A 17822-nucleotide genomic window follows, 5' to 3' on the forward strand; every position below is an offset into this window, starting at 1 on the left:
CCAGTCGCAGTAGGTTTTCCTCCGTATAGAGCCCGGGTCCCCGATGGGTCAGGTTTGAGAGTTCCTAGACAGCAGACTATTCACCTTCATGGAGTTTACAGCAGGTTCTTTACACTTGCATGCCCCTGGAAGGAACCTTTCCTTTCTTAGTTTCAGCCACTCGTCTGAAATGGACCTGTAGTGCTATCTGGGTAGCAATTGTTGGATGTTTTTGGTTCCTTTATCCCCAGGATCATCAGATGCCTGTTTGACCCCCTGACTTTTCCCACAAAGATGCCAATGACCCACGTCTTGTGGCCATTGGTAGTTTGTCTCCACCTGCTTGTATTTTGAGGTTTGTGTTGTACCTTTGGTTGGATTTTTGTTGTTGCTTTCTGGGTGCTGTCTTTGTAATGTGGTGATTTTGGAGAAGCCAAACGCTACGTTGCCACTACCGTTTCCCTAGAATCCCACGACAGTTGTCCTTTTTATAGAAAAGGAGCCTGAGGCCCAAGGAGGTAAATTTATTTGCCCAAGACCACACAGCTCACAGCAGAAGATAAATATACATGATGGCACCCTGGTAAGTGCCCGGCACAGAAACTGCTTCATGCATGCTCTTTCCGTCCTTCCCATCTTCAGTTCTTCCTCATTTCCTCCAGAGCCTAGATTTAAACCCACTTATTTCTGACTTCAAAGCTTCTGCAGGCTCATTGAAAGTGTTATGCTTCTACCCACGATGTGAAGTCATTGGCGCTTTTAATTCAGCAAAACCGTTTGAACAAAATCGGTTTCACTAAAACCTACACTCATGTTGCCCTAAGAACAGTTTCCTCTCTGTTTTAATGCTCATATGCTCTTCGAATGGGATTCAGTAAACTGAGGCCCTTATTTTCATGAACCTATTTATAGGCATTACATAATTCTTTAAAACCCTTCTGTTTCATCCTCCACTGCCACGCAGGGAACCACATTTGATAAGGAGTACAGGAGAGCCGAACCTGAAAAAGCCTGATTTCACTTTCAAATTTAAAATCCACGAATTTAAAGAGATTTTAAACTTGGACAAAGTCAAATGTCCTGCTTTTGAAAAATCTCACAAAAGCACTATTTTGATTAGAAAGCTGTACCGCTCGGAGACAAGTCCATAAAACTCCAGGCCCCAAGGGTTAGGGGGCTTGGATCATGATACCTGACTGAAACTGATTCATTCAAAAATTGAGTGGACCGTGAAGGCTCCCAAGGAATTTATACTGTTCCAGTCGTCATGTAAAAACTCCAATTTACTAATTCTCCATAATCCTGTACGTAAGGCCAATTAGTAATTAGATCTTGGGGAGCAGAGTTTTGCTGAAGGTATGAAATCACCATACAAGTCCTCGGGGATTTATAGCTCTATTTCAAGGCATCGCCTTTATAAAACCCGGTTCCAGTTTTTGGCTCCATAATGGATTTCCCAGGTTGGTGATACACCACACAGAAAATGCCATTTCCTTCTTTTTTTCTTCCTTGGACTTCCTGCTCTCACTGTGCAGGCTTAGTTCACACTGTTTGGATTTACTTATTGTGGTTTGCATAAAATTCTCCTTCACTCATCTACACGTAGTAGATAATGATTATTTGCCTATAAATCTAACAGGTACTGAGTTTTATTTACCCTCCTGCTCGGTGGGCACTTTCTGAACAAACGGGCCGTTGTTCTCGAAACCGTTTCCATTTTTTATGAGATTTGGAACTGTTCCTCCTCGTTGCTTTGTGTGCTTTTTAGCAGCTTGAGGCTCCTTCTTTCATGGTGTTTCCTCTGGAGCTGGTGTGAACAGAGGCTCTGGGTTGAGTGTTAATATCCCGCAGTGTGACTTGCTACATGGACAGTATTGGTTCTCTAGGCTTCTGGAAGCTGCAGCAGACAGGACTTTCACAGCACACGCAGATACACACACCCAGTCATGAATGGTCACACGCCTACGCTCCCCCTCTCACGCTCTCTGACTTAGCCTGTGCAGAAACAGGCCAAGAAATCTGACCCACGTGGACTGGAATGTTGCTTTGCATTCATTTCCAGAATATTTGGAGCCTCACATGTGTTTCTCATTAACGCCCATGTTTGATTGTTCTATGTCATTTTTTAAAAAATTAAATAAACCTGTATCAGAAATTGTCACCTTGCTTTAAAGAAGCACAATTAGCTCCCTTTGGGGGAGCAAACAGACAAAAATAAAGAATGGGAATAAAAATATTTCTGCTCCTTTACATATATTTCCATTAATGAGAGTGGCATTAAGACATAATAATACATTTGAGATTCAAGGGATTTTAAATAGCTTTTGACCAAATCAAGCATAAATGTAGCATTACTTATACAAAGAAACTCCTCTAAAACTTAGCCGATTAATGAAATGTGGTTTAAAATCATGTCTGTTTTAAATATATGTTCAGAATTAAAAGTTACTGGGCCAGAGACCAAAAGTTAAGTAAGCTGATACTTGGATATAATTATAAATTTGGAAGTACATTGTTTCAACCCACAAAGGGATGATTTGGTAAAGTATGATACCCAGCATAACATACTTAGGCCTAAATGACTTCACAAGTTTCAGAAAATGCAGTTATTTGAATCTATTTTTAATTTGTGTAAAAACCTACAGGCTGTCCCCAAACTCAGCCAGGTAATACTGTGGCCCCTTTAATACAAAATTAAAAAAAAATCTATCTATTAGCTATCTATCGATCATCTACCTATCTATCAATCATCTATCTATCTACCACCTATCTATCTATCTATCTGAATCCAAGTGGCTAAATCAAATGTTTCAAGACCCAGATATCAAGTTCAAAATTGTCTCCTTACTCCTTACCTATTCTTTCATCCTACACATTGGATAGTATTTTGTATATTAATCATATTGTTTATTTTCTATATTTGACATTTTAGGGGCTATGGGGACCCCTAAAGGGTTATCTAACTTCTAGAGATAGCAAACAACTTGCCTACGAACACACCTTTGATATGCAAACCAACCAAACACAGCCCATACCTCCAATTGTATTTATCAAATTCTTACGCACCAAGCCAATCGTCTCCCTGCCCTAAATCACCCCAGGGCCAGGTACCAGACAACTAGGGAGCACCCCCTGCAGCCCAGAGCCCACCGAAATTATTCAAACTCTCCAATCCTAAGCTTATACAATGCACGTAGCCTGCCTCACTCATTCCTTTCTTCCAAAACCTTTATAAAATCTCTGGCATATGATTTCCCCTTTTGTCCTTCTGCCTCCCGAATTACCCAAGTGCTTTCCCATGGGGCTCTGCACCCAGACCGTGCCCCTCCTCTTGGGAACTGTAGGTAATAAACTGTCTCTTAAATGGCACTCATCCTCCCCCCAGATCTGTTGGCCTCCCACACCTAATTAAAACAAATCCAGGGTACATTCTAATTCACTTTGGCACCCATTCCTACTATAGACTCCTGGCCTCTCTCTACCACTTTGTGCTTCCTAATTTCTAAAGAGTTTTCTCACTCTGGACCATGGTTGCCATTACGAGACACTCCTTTGTAGTGAGGTCTCCTCTGGTAAAACTCCTGTCCCAGACTAGTCCCTTGAATCAGCATAGACTCTGGCTTTTGAGGTAAACACGTTCCATCCTGCCAGGCGGAACTCAATCTCCACTGCTGCCTCAGGGATAGAGATATGTCAGCTGTGGTGGACTTCTCCGGCTGGGCCTACCGTAGGCTCCACCATCATCTGAAACCTGCAACTTGTCTTCCCTCGCCCATTATACTCAAATCCCAATTCTCCCATGAGATAAAAAACAGCTTTCTGTCCCGTCGTCCAGGCTCAGTTCTGCTCTTTTTTTATATATACTATATATTCTCTATCATTTCCACTCAACCATCTCCGTAGCATCTAGCCAAAGTTGTACCATTCCTTCAGTCCACTATGAAACCTCCAATAATATCCTCTTCCTTATACTTGATTATATTTCATTGAACATTGTGCCCTTTGTTGTCTTTTCCTCTCTATTTCATGTGCATTTTTCCTAGCTAGCCAAATTACTAGATTTTAAAATACTTGGCACTGTATAAAAAGCTTGGAATTTGGAGTCAGAGGACTTGTGCACATTCTGTTCGAATACTATTACGTACCAACTGTATTAGTCTGTGTGGATGTTTCTAACACAATAGCAGGGTGCGTGGCTTAACCAACAGAAATGTATTTTTCTCAGAGTTCTGAACACTAGAGGTCCTGGATCAAGGCCAGGCAGGGTTAGTTCCCAGTGGGGACTCTGACTAGCTTGTGAACAGCCACCTTCTCACTGCATTTTCATGTGGCCTTTCCAAGGAAGGCCACGTGGGAAGGGAGACAAAGAGAGAGCTCTCTGCTGTCTGCTCTTACAAGGACACTCATCTCACCCGAATACTAACTGGATTTCTGTACGTTAGCATGCTATCTGAGGACTTTTCCACCTGGCTCCTCTTTACTTTCTCAGTTTAGCGACCACATACGTATTCTCTTTTCAAATCATATAAGACTGCTTTTGAAACCCCACAGCACTATGTATTTTTACTGCTCTAGAACTAGTGATGTAGTTTGCTTTCTCTGGGTTTTTCTCCTCTTGCTTAGCTCCCTTTAAAATTTCAACTCATCTTTCAGCGCCACCTTTCCTGAAAACAGTTACTGATTCTCAAAATGGAATATAATTCCTCCTTTTTCTATGTTCCCTCAGCACTTTTGTTTATGCTGTAGAATTTACCCTTGTCTACATCACCCACTATAGTATGAATTCTTTGAGATAAAGGATTGTGTCTTCCTCACATTTGTTTCTTCCTTCTCAGCCCATTTCATTTCCTAGAAACCTAGAGCAGTTCGCCTTAAACTCAAGGGAGGGTTGTCATAATAAAGTCAGTAAATCAAATGAACTAGCATATACTGGACACTAACATAAAGTTATATAATAGAAGAAACATTTCTTTCTGAGCTAGAGGACTGCATTAACCTTGTTGTGTGTGTTTTTTTAAAAAAATGTATATTAATGGCTTAGCAAAATGGACACGATAAGATGAATTGACTCAGTAACAGAAGCCATAGGCATGAGTCTACAGAGGCCAAGCATGGCTGTTGAGGACGGGACATTGTGGACGTCACTCATTCATGGAGTCGCCTGGAGTTGGAGCCAACTCAACAGCATGACACACACAAAGTGAGCTGTATGTGTCACTGCAACCATAGGATGATGCTGATGATACAAACCAGAGTCTGAATGGCAGTAGAGAAAATTCAGGGACTAAAGGAATGGTTGATTGGTTGACCTAAGGATTCCGTAACCTCTGAAATCAAATGTTACCTGTGGTATTCATCGCTAGCCTTTGCAGAACTTTATAGGCAAAGTAGATGCTGGCCGTGGTGCTGAAGATTCAAATTGCATGTCGTGATGTCTTAGCCATATGGTCTTACACAACGTCATAAAAATCAAATCAGTGCCCATCTAGCACAACTTGAACTTATTTCATAGATTATAGTTTAACATGTAACATATTAACATGTTTCATATGTAATTCTATCAATGCCCTCAACACTTATCAGTTCTAACTAGTGTTTCTCAACATGGAGTAGGTTGAAGTACATCATTCCTGAATCATTGAATTATTTTTCAGGGACTTAAAATGTGAGTGCAGTTATCTAGCGTTCTCTTATCACAACTCCATGTGAAAGTACTGTGGAAGAATTCATAAAATTAAGGCATTGCCAACCAAATCAAAATGCAGGTACCATTAAGCATTCATGAGAGGCAGGGACCTTCATTGAAGAAAATCAGATTTACTGTGTAGACATTTATCCTCAAATTTATTTATTGGATAAATTTTTGCTTCCAGGCACAGTTTTAATGCTTATAGTAATAAGTGAGGGAAAATGCTTATATTAGGGAAGTTTTGAATTAAGCAGAATTGATATTCATCTTGAGATAGATTGGGTATACAATATTTTTTCCTATTATGTCAGCTTTACTTGTGTATGAATATTTTTATGTCTGTGTGTCACTTAGGCCTAAATGGAACCTCAGTGTGGAGGTAGTGAAATGTCACTATGCTTATTCCTTTCAAATTTTGTTTAAGTGAAGGTCATTGGATAACAGTCTCTAAATATAGAGGAGAGGAAACAGAACAAATCTTTCAAACACTTGCTAAAACATTTTTAAAGAGAATATCTTTCCATTCTGTAAGTTTTTCCCCCCTCTGTACTTCTGTCTTATCTCACACAATCATGGAAGGATAATGAATATACAGATGTTTCTTGACTTATGATGGGGTTACATCCCGATAAACCCATCGGGAAGCTGAAAATATCACAAGACAAAAATGCATTTAATACACCTAACCTACCAAACATCATCGCTTAGGCTAGCCTACTTTCAACGTGCTCAGAACACACTATCCAAAAACACTAGCAACATAGCACACTGCAAAGTATCAGCTGTTGAACCTGCACTGTTGGACGGAAGCTGCCTCTCACCCCGCGGCCCAGCATCACCAGAGAATATTGTGTTGCATATCATAAGCCCAGGAAAAGATCAAAATTCAAACTCTGAAGTGTGGTTTCTACGGAATGCATATTACCTTCGCACCACGGAAAAGTCAAAAAGTCATTCCGTCAAGCCACTGTGAGCCAGAACTGACTGTAAACACATTTTGTAAACTAAACCTTCCACTGCAAATGCAAGATTTTGTCACTACTACGTATTTCAAATCGGGTCTTGATTCTAAGCCTTTTCACTTTTTATCCTACTCATGTCTAGGCACGTGTAATAAGTCATCAGTTAGACCCAAAGTGCCTCAGAGCCTTCAATACTTGGCTGTACCTGGAAGGGGTGTTGTCTGCCTCTTATCCTGGCGCATTTCAAATTTGCCGATTTCCCGGAAGCTTTGTGGAAAGGGCATACAAGTCAGGCCATCAAGTGCCTGCCCATCCTGCTCTAGTAACCTCCTCCCCAATTCCAAGTGCCTATGTTGCGCTGAGGAGCCATCGAGCTACCCTGTATGTCCTTGAAAATGCTTGTACCATCTTAGACCCTGAGAGTCGGTGGACTCCAGTGGTAGAGATACCAGGGCTCATCAAAGGTCCGTCAGTTCCCTGCCCCAAACCAACTACCCACTTCTCATCCCTGCTCTCCAGACGCAGCTCTTTTAGCTCTTTGTTCTGCATTTACCAGCTTATTTCTAAATATCGTGCCTCTACTGCTATTTGATATTTTTCCATTTCAGGTATTAATATCTACTGACATCCTTTTAGTGGAAAGGGAAGATTTAAGTTTCTTACACCCCTGCCTCCTTCATACACCCCAGCCCCACTTCATTTCTCCCATTTTCTTCAAGGTGTTCCATCACAATTTTAAAATTAAATTTCTATTCAATATTTGTTATATTATGATTATATGAACAATATTCATAGTTGGTCCACGTAGTTATAATGATGTACATTTTTATTCTTCTATAACGTTCAGGTTTCTCTGGAATCAATAAATACCTCCTTTTTTAGTTCCTTAGAGTTCTAATACCGATCACAAATGCTTCCTCTGTTAATCTCTTCCTGTTACAGCCAACATCTCAGGTAATCCATTTGGTTCTTCCTGGAGACCTCCTTCTTCTTGCTCTAAGCTGGGCCAGTGATTTTCTAGAAAAACTGCACACCTGCCATTATGGAGGTTTCTTTTCAATAGTATCCTGGGAATTTTTTTTTTTTTCTTTTCTCATGGATTCCTCGTTTTCCTGGATCCTACAGATTCAAGATCCTACTTGCCACTTAGTCCCTTTTTAAATAATAACATTCTGCCCTTTAATTTTCAGAATGTAAGCTTTGAGCTTCAAGGGTCTGCTAATCTTTTTCTCAGTGCTAATAGAATTCCAATTCTTAACCTTAAAAACTTCAAGCCTTCCTGATAGCTGGTGAAAGAAATCTGAGAAAAACCCGAAGAGGAAAAGCTCCCCCATTCCTTACAGTGGCATAAAGCAGATATACACCCCTCTGCATCATAAAACTCATCTTGATAAAATGATGACTGGAAAAAGTTTATAAAAGTCTCAATTTTATGCTACTGTGCAGTCTTCAGAGTTGTGTAAAAATATATTTGCCTATTCTGTTATTTGTTTAAAACTGTTCTTGGAAGTATTTTGTACAAAGGCAACTTTTAGACACCCAGACATAAGGATTTGTTGCTATGTCCTAGGAAATAGATTGCTTCTAAAATCTACAAATATGACTGATTGCATTATTTAATAATTTGTTGCCCTGGCAATAATATTCAAATTGGACATTTATTTTTTGTGAAAAATTATAAATATTTTTGAGGTTTATTTGTTGAACAAGAAAAGGATTATAAATGAAAAAAAGCCATGACTATTGTGTTCTTTACTCAAAAAAAAAAAAAAATCTAAGAGTTTTGTCTCATTTAGAACAAACATTCCCATGTCTTTCTCTTGGTTTGCACTCATTTTGGTGCAGCACATTTTTAGTATCTTACTGTAAAATAGTGCACGGGGGCTAATTTCTGGTGCCTTCTTTCATGTCAAAAAATGTCATTCTATAATTCCCAATTGATAGCTTGTCTGAGTATTATTATTTTAGTACTAAAATCATTGCTTCTCAGATTTTTGAAAATCTTCCTCTATTCTTGTCTGCCAGCTGCCACTCGGAAGTCCAATGATGATGGTCTGGCCATCCTCATCACTCACCTGGTTTATTGCACAAACCCCCTACCTGGTCTCTTTGCTTTCCCTCTGGCCTCGCTATAATCCATTCTCAACACAGCAGCAGGGGGATCCTTTTAAAAAGGAAGTCATAGCATGACACTCCTCTACTCAAAACCTGACAATGACCCCCCCGCCCCCAGAGTACCACCCGTGACAAGGCCCTGCGTGTTTTGAGCCCTGTTACTTCTCTGTTCTCATCTCTACTGTCCTCCACTGTGCTCCAGGCAGCTGGCCTCCTGGCTGTCCCACACACATGCCACATGTGCTACCACCTTAGGACTCGGCTCTAGCTGCTCCTCGGCCAGGGACGCTCTTCTCCCAGACGTCTGCAAGGTGATGCTTCACTTCTTTCAAGTTGTGCTTAAAACACACCCTGTCAGAGAATGGTCCTGATTATCCTGTTTAAAATTACACGCCATTTCCCTCTCTTCTCACTCCAAATCCCCCCATCTTGTTTGTTGGTTTGTTGGCACCTGTCGGCGTCTAACAGGCTGTATTATTTGCTACTTTCACATTTTGTCTATTATGTAAACTCCAGGAGGGCAGAGAACTTTATTTTGCCACTGATGTAGCTCCAGTACCAAATTAGTACCTAGTTGGTGCACAATAAATCACATTTGAATAATTAAACTGAGAAGCAATGATTATATCCTTCTTCCATAGAAGGTGACAGAGGCCCTTCATTTTAGCACTATCTCTGAGGCAAAGGTTATATGTGCAATCAAACTTTTCATCATCTCACTCCTTCCATCTGTTTTCCATATTGTAGATAGAATAATCTTTCCAAAATGCGAACCTGCTGATGTCAGCCCGTCTCCACCCTTCTTCCCCTCTGCTTCAGATGCCCCAAATGGCTTTCTATGTTTTTAGAATTAAGACAGAATTCCTTGACATGATCCATAAGACTCAGTTTAGACTGCTTCTTGCCTAAGCCAGAGGGCCTTGCAAAGGTCTTCCCTCTTGTTGGAATCCTCTTCCATTCTTTCTTTGCTTACTAAGCTTTAGGATCAAAGCCACAGTCTAGCTAGGGAGATCCTGGAGATAGAAAGAACCCAGCAAGGGGCTTGAGCAGGCTCCTTTAAATTGAGGACTGAATATGTACCATTTCAAAGTTTCAGATATGCACGATCCATAAATTCTGGAGAGCTAACGTGTAGTAGGGTGACAATAGTTAATAATATTGCATTGTATACTGAAATTTGGGAATAGAGTAGATGGCAACCATTCTCACCAAAAACAAAGTAATTATATGAAGTGATGAGTGTTAAGTAGTAAACACCTCACAATATATACGGACACCAAAACATCACGTTGTATACCTTAAATCTATACAATTTTCATCGCTCAATTATCCCTCAGTATAGCTGGGGGGAAGAAAAAAGTTACCCCCATTCACACTCATTCTTCTAATAGTTTTTAATCCTAGTCTTAACATAACCAACTCTCATGTCAATGAGTTACGTTTTAAAAACAAGAAAGAAACACTGGCAAATTTTCACCTGAATGGGGTGCAGCCTTCTTTACCTCTAATTGTGCTTCTACTTAACTCTGGCTTATTCTTCAGAGCTCAGCTCAAGGGTGACTTTCTCAGAATCGTTTTCCCTAACTCGACCATACGGACTTTGTGGGGCTCTCAGGCCCCGTGTGCCTCTCCTTGGCCCCCATCAGAGAGACGCCTGCTGTCACAGGGAACAGTTATCTCCCTGAATTACGAAGCTGCATGAACACAAGGAACTCAGATGAGTTTCGTTTACTATTTGACCACTGGTGCCCAGGGCAGGGTCTAGATCATGGTAAGCGATCAAAAGATGATTTTTAAATGAACGCAGAGGTGCAAAATAGCCTGTTTAGGCATCGGCTTTCATTCTATTATCAGATCTTATCCAACCACCAACATTCCACGGTTCCTTCAAACTGTTTGTGTCCTAAATTTGTGGTTTGCCCTCCCCAAGATGATATGCACTAAATTTTATAAAGTCAGAGCAAATCTGCATACCTCCTCTTCTGCTGGTCCTCCTTTCATTCTTAATAACTGCCTCATGTGGCTCTTCAAATCTGAAATTTTATTTCAATCACCATATTTGAATGTTAATTTTATATTATTCTGGTATTGCTTAGGCGAATGCTGATTTTAAAATGTGGTTCTAGAGTTGCCTAACTATAAAAACCACCAACTTTCGCTGTTTTCTAAAAATATGTCTATGCTAAATTTCTGTAAAATTGGGGGGAAAGTACTCTGAGTGTGTGCAGAACTTTGCTACAACTCAAAACGGATGGCGCCATTCAAGTCTCAACACAAAACTTTCAGAATCCAGAGAAAAGAAATATAGGAGGACAGGAACTGGAAATGAGTGATGGAAAAAAGAAAAAGCAAGGTGAGGACTGAATAGCTAAGTGAATGAAAACCAAGAATTTTTCACACCAGGTTTCTAATCCTTATTCTATAGGATATGTTGGAGGTGTAAAGAAATGTATTGTTTTCTCATACTTGGCTTATGACCCTTGGACTTAAGATGCATTTTATTTTTGAGAGGAAAGAATTCTCTCTATGATGTTCATTCTACTGACCCCCTCAGTAAATCTCAGAGTTGTTTTCCTACAAGAGGTGATGGATTTGCTGTGATTCAGCCATGATCTGTTGTTACTCAGCCCCAGCACTGGCAGGTTTCACAGAGTTTTTAAAAGATGAGTCAATTAGGGATCCAGCTGCAGTTATAAAGTGGGACAAAAGTTGGCAGGCTTCATTTGGCTTCAAATGCAAGCCTGTCTTGCTTTTTCTCTGGATACCCCGGATATATACACACAAATGCAAATATACTATTTTAAATTATGTCTCTGAAACTCTTCATGTCCACAATGGCACATACATCCTGGCCAAAGTACTATTAAAATCAGCCTGGAAAAATGACCCAAGGGACTCAAGTAGTTTATGACTTTGGCTGTCACTAGATATTAATTCATCCAAAGTACCCTTTGTAACTGGAATGATAGGAGACTGGCAATCCCAGAGGTCTTGATGGACAGACCAAGAGGAAAGGATGGGCAACTTTTCATCCTCACTTCATTATTGTCTGGCTTTCATCAGAGAGATGGAGCAGTTGGAGAGTAGTCCATAGAGTGTGTGCAGTGAAAGATCCGTCAAGAAAGCTTCTGAGGTTACCCCGGCCCAAGGTTGGCATGTCACAGTCACGTTTCTGCATTCTGTGCACAGTTAACTGCTGATGTCACCTACCACTAGGACTTGTACAATCGTTATTTTGGATGTGGTGGAATTGAAAAAAATAAAAACACGCTAAAACAAAGTATGCCCCACCTTTAATACCAATCAAATGACAACTTTCGTTCAAAACAAAAGGAAAAGGGAAACACTCTAAGAGTAACTTTGTGTGAAAAAGGAAGATTATCCAAGACATATAAATCAAGACCACTTTTCTCTGCAGTAAGCACTGCTTTCCCCTCAGAATGATCATTTTGTAATTGGAAAAGCCCTAGAGTTTAAAGCATGCCTCATACAAATGTCACTTCCAAGCTTCAGTGCTAATCCAGAGGAAATATTATCCTAGTGGTCTCCAAGGCCCAATGTCTAGGTGTTGGATACATGATAAACTTACATGGAGCTTTCTTAGTGAGATATAGTCCTCCAGAGGGTTGAATTTTTCAAGGCTTAGTACAACCCAACCCTTTAAATAAGATTTAAGCTTCCCTTGTCAGGTTCTTTTAAGAGCTTTTTAAATTTTTTTTATTTGCTGCTTTGACCAGGTTCTAATCCCTAGTCCCCAGTGACAACCTTTGGCCATCTCAACAATTTCACGTCTGGTTTCCCAGGGCCTGGTGCAGCTTGCACAATTGAAGAAAGATATACATATGTGTCTATTTTTTTCTGCTTTCACAGAAGAACTTCATCGAGATAATTTGAGATGGAAAAATTGCAACAATAAGACTTCCTTGCAACTTTACTGATAATATGACAGATTTTGTTACCATATTTTTTTTTTTACCATTTTATAGGCAGTTCTCTTGCACAGATTAAATCATGACAGAATACCAGCTACTGGAAATAAAGAATGAGTCTACCAGTTTGCACCTTAATCATGGAGTTCCCAGCTTACAGAACAGCGAGAAATAAAGTCTGTGTGTAAGCTACCCCATCTATGGTATTTTGTGAGAGCAGTCTGGGCTACGAGCACAACTACAAATTTTAAATACTTCCTTGTGCTTAAAAACGATGTGGAAATTTCCAAGCAGCAGAAACAAAAGGGAACTGGAAGCCAGCATGGAAAGCTGGAGGTGATGCCATGGTTTCCAAGGAGAGACAGAGCCCAGGAACCGAGGGGCGGATGTTTAAACCACGGGCCGTGACTCCTCAGGCCTGTGTGCTGCGTCAAAAGGGAAGAGAATGGACACTCACGCAGGGCTGCCTGGGTGCAAATCTCCAGCTCTACAGCTTATGAACCGTGTGATGCGGGCACATCCTACAACCTCTCAATGCCTCAGTTTCCTTGTCTATGGAGTGGGGATTTTAAGAAATAACTTCTCAAAGAAGTGTCATAAATGGAATTATACACAAAGTACACAGAATGGTGAATGCCTGGAACAATTTAGGCACTGTAAAAACGTATACTTAGTATTATGCATGAAATGCCCATAAACAAAGAGCAGCAAAACTTGAAAAGTATCCCACGTTGTAGCAAGAGTATGGGGGAACCGAAACTCTCACACTGCTGGTGAATAAATGTGTGTGTCCATGTTGCAAAACAGCTTTGCAATGTGCAGCAAAATTAAAGGTGCACAGTGTGCAATACACCAGTTCCTTCTGGGTGTGCCCTGGAGAGCAACTGTCACACAGATGCGCCAGGAGGCTTTTAGAGGGATGTCGGCAACAGGAAAACGTTGGAAACAACCTAAATGTCTATTGACAGGGAAAGGTAAAAAGTGGTATAGTTATACAATGTAATACTGCATTAGTTAAAATTAATGTACTGTATGTGTGTGTGTGTGTGCGTGTGTGTGTGTGTGTGTGTGTGTGTGTTTGTTCTCACTGTCTCCCCATTGTGCACTGAACATGTGACAACGTGGAATATCAAGAGCAGACTATTGACTGAGTAAAGGGAATTGCAGGATACCAATTTACATGCATTTCAACAATTAACAAGACAATTCAAATCTTGTTTATGGATAAGCACATCTATACTAAAAACATAAAAATTTAAACAGGAAGGGAACGTACCTCAAATTGCTATGTATTTTCCAAAGTAGGCAGCAGCGCAGTGGGGGCGGGGGAGAGTTCCCAACTGGATTTGTATAAGTACTTAGTTCCCAGAAAGAAAAAAATAATCTGAAGCATAGACAGCATAATATTACATTTGTTAACATTAGATGTTTTGTAAATGTCTGTAAGTCTGAACTATTTCATCATTTTCAAAACCCCGTCAATTAGAAAATAAAAAATAGAGAAGTATGGCAGAGAAGAAAGCCTTTATTTTTCCAGCTTCTAGTTGGAACAAACAAGCATCCCAGACTCTCAGATACAGGGAACAAGCTGATGGTGGCCAGAGGGGAGGGCGTTGGGGAGCTGGGTGCAAAAGGTGAAGGGATTAGGAAGTATAAATGGGTAGTGACAAAATCGTCACGGGGATGTAGAATACAGCATGGGAAATATCATCAATAATATTGTAGTAACGATATATGGTGTCGGGGGGTACTAGATTTATCAGGGGGATCACTTCATACATTATGGAAATGTCTAACCACTATGCGGCACACCTGAAACTAGTATTGAGTGTCACCTGTAACTGAAAATAAACAAATACGTAAATAAATCAAAAGTCCTCAATGCCAGTTTGCCCAGTGACATCCTGAGCCCATGTGTCCAGCCCTAGTTGGGGGTGGGGGTGAGTGGGTGGCAGTATGTGGGAGGCGAATATCAAATAATAAAATGTCTTTATTTTGTACATTTTGTGGGTAGGGCAGAATGTTCTTTTCAGTACTTAGGGCTCCTTGAAATTCCTACCTGGTCCTGATATGTTCACTTCCAGCTGAACATCAGAGGCCAGTTTAAGCCAAATCTGGTTTGCTACATGCACAGTGGGGAAAGAGTGGGAATTCATATACTTAGGACAACACCGCTGAGTCAAAAACTAGGGCAGGTTGAGTAAGAGCCAGGAGACCAGGCAAAGGAGAAGCTTGATGAAAAGAGGGCATGGCGGCAGAACACTGTTTGCGAGTGGAAGTCTGTGCACAATTCTCACGTATAAAAACTGAAGTCTGCCCTTCTGGCCCACGTGAAGGGGGGAAGGCCAGAGCCCACCTGCTTGCCCAACTCACTGAGCACTGTCCCCAATCTGTAAAGACCCATTAGCTCTGACAAGCTGGGTTCTCTTTACATTAGAACACACATTTCCGCTTCTTTCCCCCACTTGCCTTTCTACCATAATATAATGGGAAATCAGGGTTGATTCACTGAAGGGAAAACGGAAATATGAGGATGTCAATCCGAGACTTATCTTGTTTCTGAATTCCTTAAGATGAAAACCAAGTATAATTTCCCTGTCTTTTATTAGTAACCATCTAACATCTTTTGGTTAGGGAAAACGTGCAAAGATGAATTGGCCTAGAGAGTGTTCCATGCACCGTTACCCACCCGGCGTCATTACTGAAATATGAAATTATGGGAAATCAAGCATTGCTGTATTTTAAAGGAGAGTGGTATGAACTTGAATGTTTTATAGTTCCTTCAATGAACGTAAATGAGGGAAATGAAGAAAGCGCACACACACCACACGCACCATGTTTTAGGCAGGGACATTAGTCCCTTTATTAAAGATGCGGAGGTATTTTTTTTTCTTTATCTGAAAGCTCGGGCCCCTAATAGAGCTAAGCAGCCCAGCTGGATTCTCCTCCTCAGTGAGAAAAGAGGGGGTCCTACAAGGGTCTTTCCAGCCTTTCCGACTGTTAAATTGAACGACTTAACCTGAAAATTATGGGTTTAAATATTTCTTCAGCTGCAAAGGGTCATTTATCTCAAGCCCCGTTTTCATTTCATAATGATTGTTAAGACCTGACTGCTGACCTGGAATCCGATTGGTTCAGACACCAATGGACAGCTTTTCAGTATCCACGAAGCACTACAAGTGGTTGAAAATAGTCATCTAAACTTCCTCTTGTCTCATCAATTCCAAGCACACATGGGGTAACAGGCTTGCTAGTGACTTCCAAGTTACAATCAGAGGTGGCTTTGATAAGGTGCCGGTACTTACACAGAACATGATAAAGAGGCAAACACTCCATGTCAGGTTGGACAAGTGCACAGTGGAGGAAGGCCTGGTGGTCTGTATTAAGGGTCACTCTGTGAACCTGTTTGCACAATGTTCCATACCGCTCCGTCATTCCGAGCTTCAAGTCCACTGAAATGCCCATTTTAGCACAAATACATATTAAGTATATCAGGCAAGAATTACTTATTCTGTATCTCACCATTAATTTTCACTAAAATCTACATATAAGAACACACATTGATAAATTTTATCCTAAAGTTAATTATGCTAATTTTGGCCTATTATTTCAACCTTTGAAATCCATCTGTCTCGCTGAGTGCGGAGCTGGGAAATCCTGATTCAGCTATCAAACATATTACTTTTATTTCAGCCACCAAATATGTATATGTATACACACACACACACACACACAAATATGCAAATTCAAGTTCAAATTTTGATTCTGCAATTTATTTGCCGTGTGATGTTGAGCCAAAACCTAACTAACCTTTCTAAGCCTCATTCTCTGCATGTGTAAAATGGGGATATCACCTACCTCCCAGACTTGTTATAAGGATTAAGTAGGCATTACAATTTAAAGCACTTGCTGTTATTATTATGGGAGCATCAGCAAGTTAGTATTAGTCTCAGGGAGAAAATAATGTTTAATTTTTCATCAAGAGTCTAACATGTTGCCGTGTATAAGAGCGTGTCTCAATTGCTTGCTGGATTGAAAAACAGGTACATCATGATCATTTAAAAAAAGTTCTCCAGGAGGAAAAAAATGTCTTGAATAATATAGGTTGTAGAGAAATAGGGGCTTATCTAGAAATCTTCTTGGCCTCAATTTAAAGTATATGGAATTTTAATTAGATACGTTATTTTATATTGAGTGGATTTCCCCAAATATTTAACTTACCGCACTACTGGTGAGCATGCTTTCTATAGAGCTTTGGCGCTTCTTTTAGAGTTCTTACTTCTGACTCTCTGTGCATGCTAATTTATTTTTTAACAGTAGTTTACTCCTCACCTAAGGATCTCTTCTGAGAAGACAAACCAACCAAGATAAATTCAGAGTTTCCACCTTCCCTTGCTATGATCCCACTTCTCTCCTCTACATTCATTGTTTTCCTTTCTCATCTTGAAACTGGATGCCTGTGGTAGACTTGAGATCTATATCAGAACCTCACTCAGTGAGTATGAATATGGTCAAGAGTGGTACGAGGTGGAGGCAAATAGAGCATTTCAGCTATGAGAGAAAAATGATTCACATAAGGAAACAAAAGCAATGAGCCAGAAATGGATGCAAGCTATACCGGTGTGAGAAATAGCCACAAACCCTAATGTGACTCACAGAGATAAACAAAAGCTGACAAAGTCATTTTGTATAAACCAATCCATCTTTCATTCCCACTCAGAAATTACTGTTGTGAAATCTAGAGATCTTAGAACCCTTAACAATCTGTCGCCAAACAAGGAATTAATGTCCATTTTACAGTGAAAGAAAATTCCTGCTGTAAAAACTGAGAAACTTGCCAATACCAATCGCCAAATAAGGAATACTGAGTAGCTGGAGTCAGTGATTGCCAGTCTCCCCTAGGACCCAACATCCTGACCTTTGCAGTATATGAGAGGTTATCAAAACATCTCAGAAATGTTGGGGTTAAGAGCCTGCCTCCTGTTAGATGTATTGATGAAAACAAGTAACAAAGAAGATCTCTTAACTTTCTTCTTTTGCTACTCAGTTTTTCCCAAAGCAACAGAAAATGCTGAAGGATAGACGCATGCACTCTAAAAGTACATTTCACTGGGGTGTCTTTTCTTTTCAACTCTTAAATACATCGAA

Source organism: Rhinolophus ferrumequinum, chromosome 22 (genome assembly GCF_004115265.2).
Source record: "Rhinolophus ferrumequinum isolate MPI-CBG mRhiFer1 chromosome 22, mRhiFer1_v1.p, whole genome shotgun sequence".
Lineage (NCBI taxonomy): Eukaryota > Metazoa > Chordata > Mammalia > Chiroptera > Rhinolophidae > Rhinolophus > Rhinolophus ferrumequinum.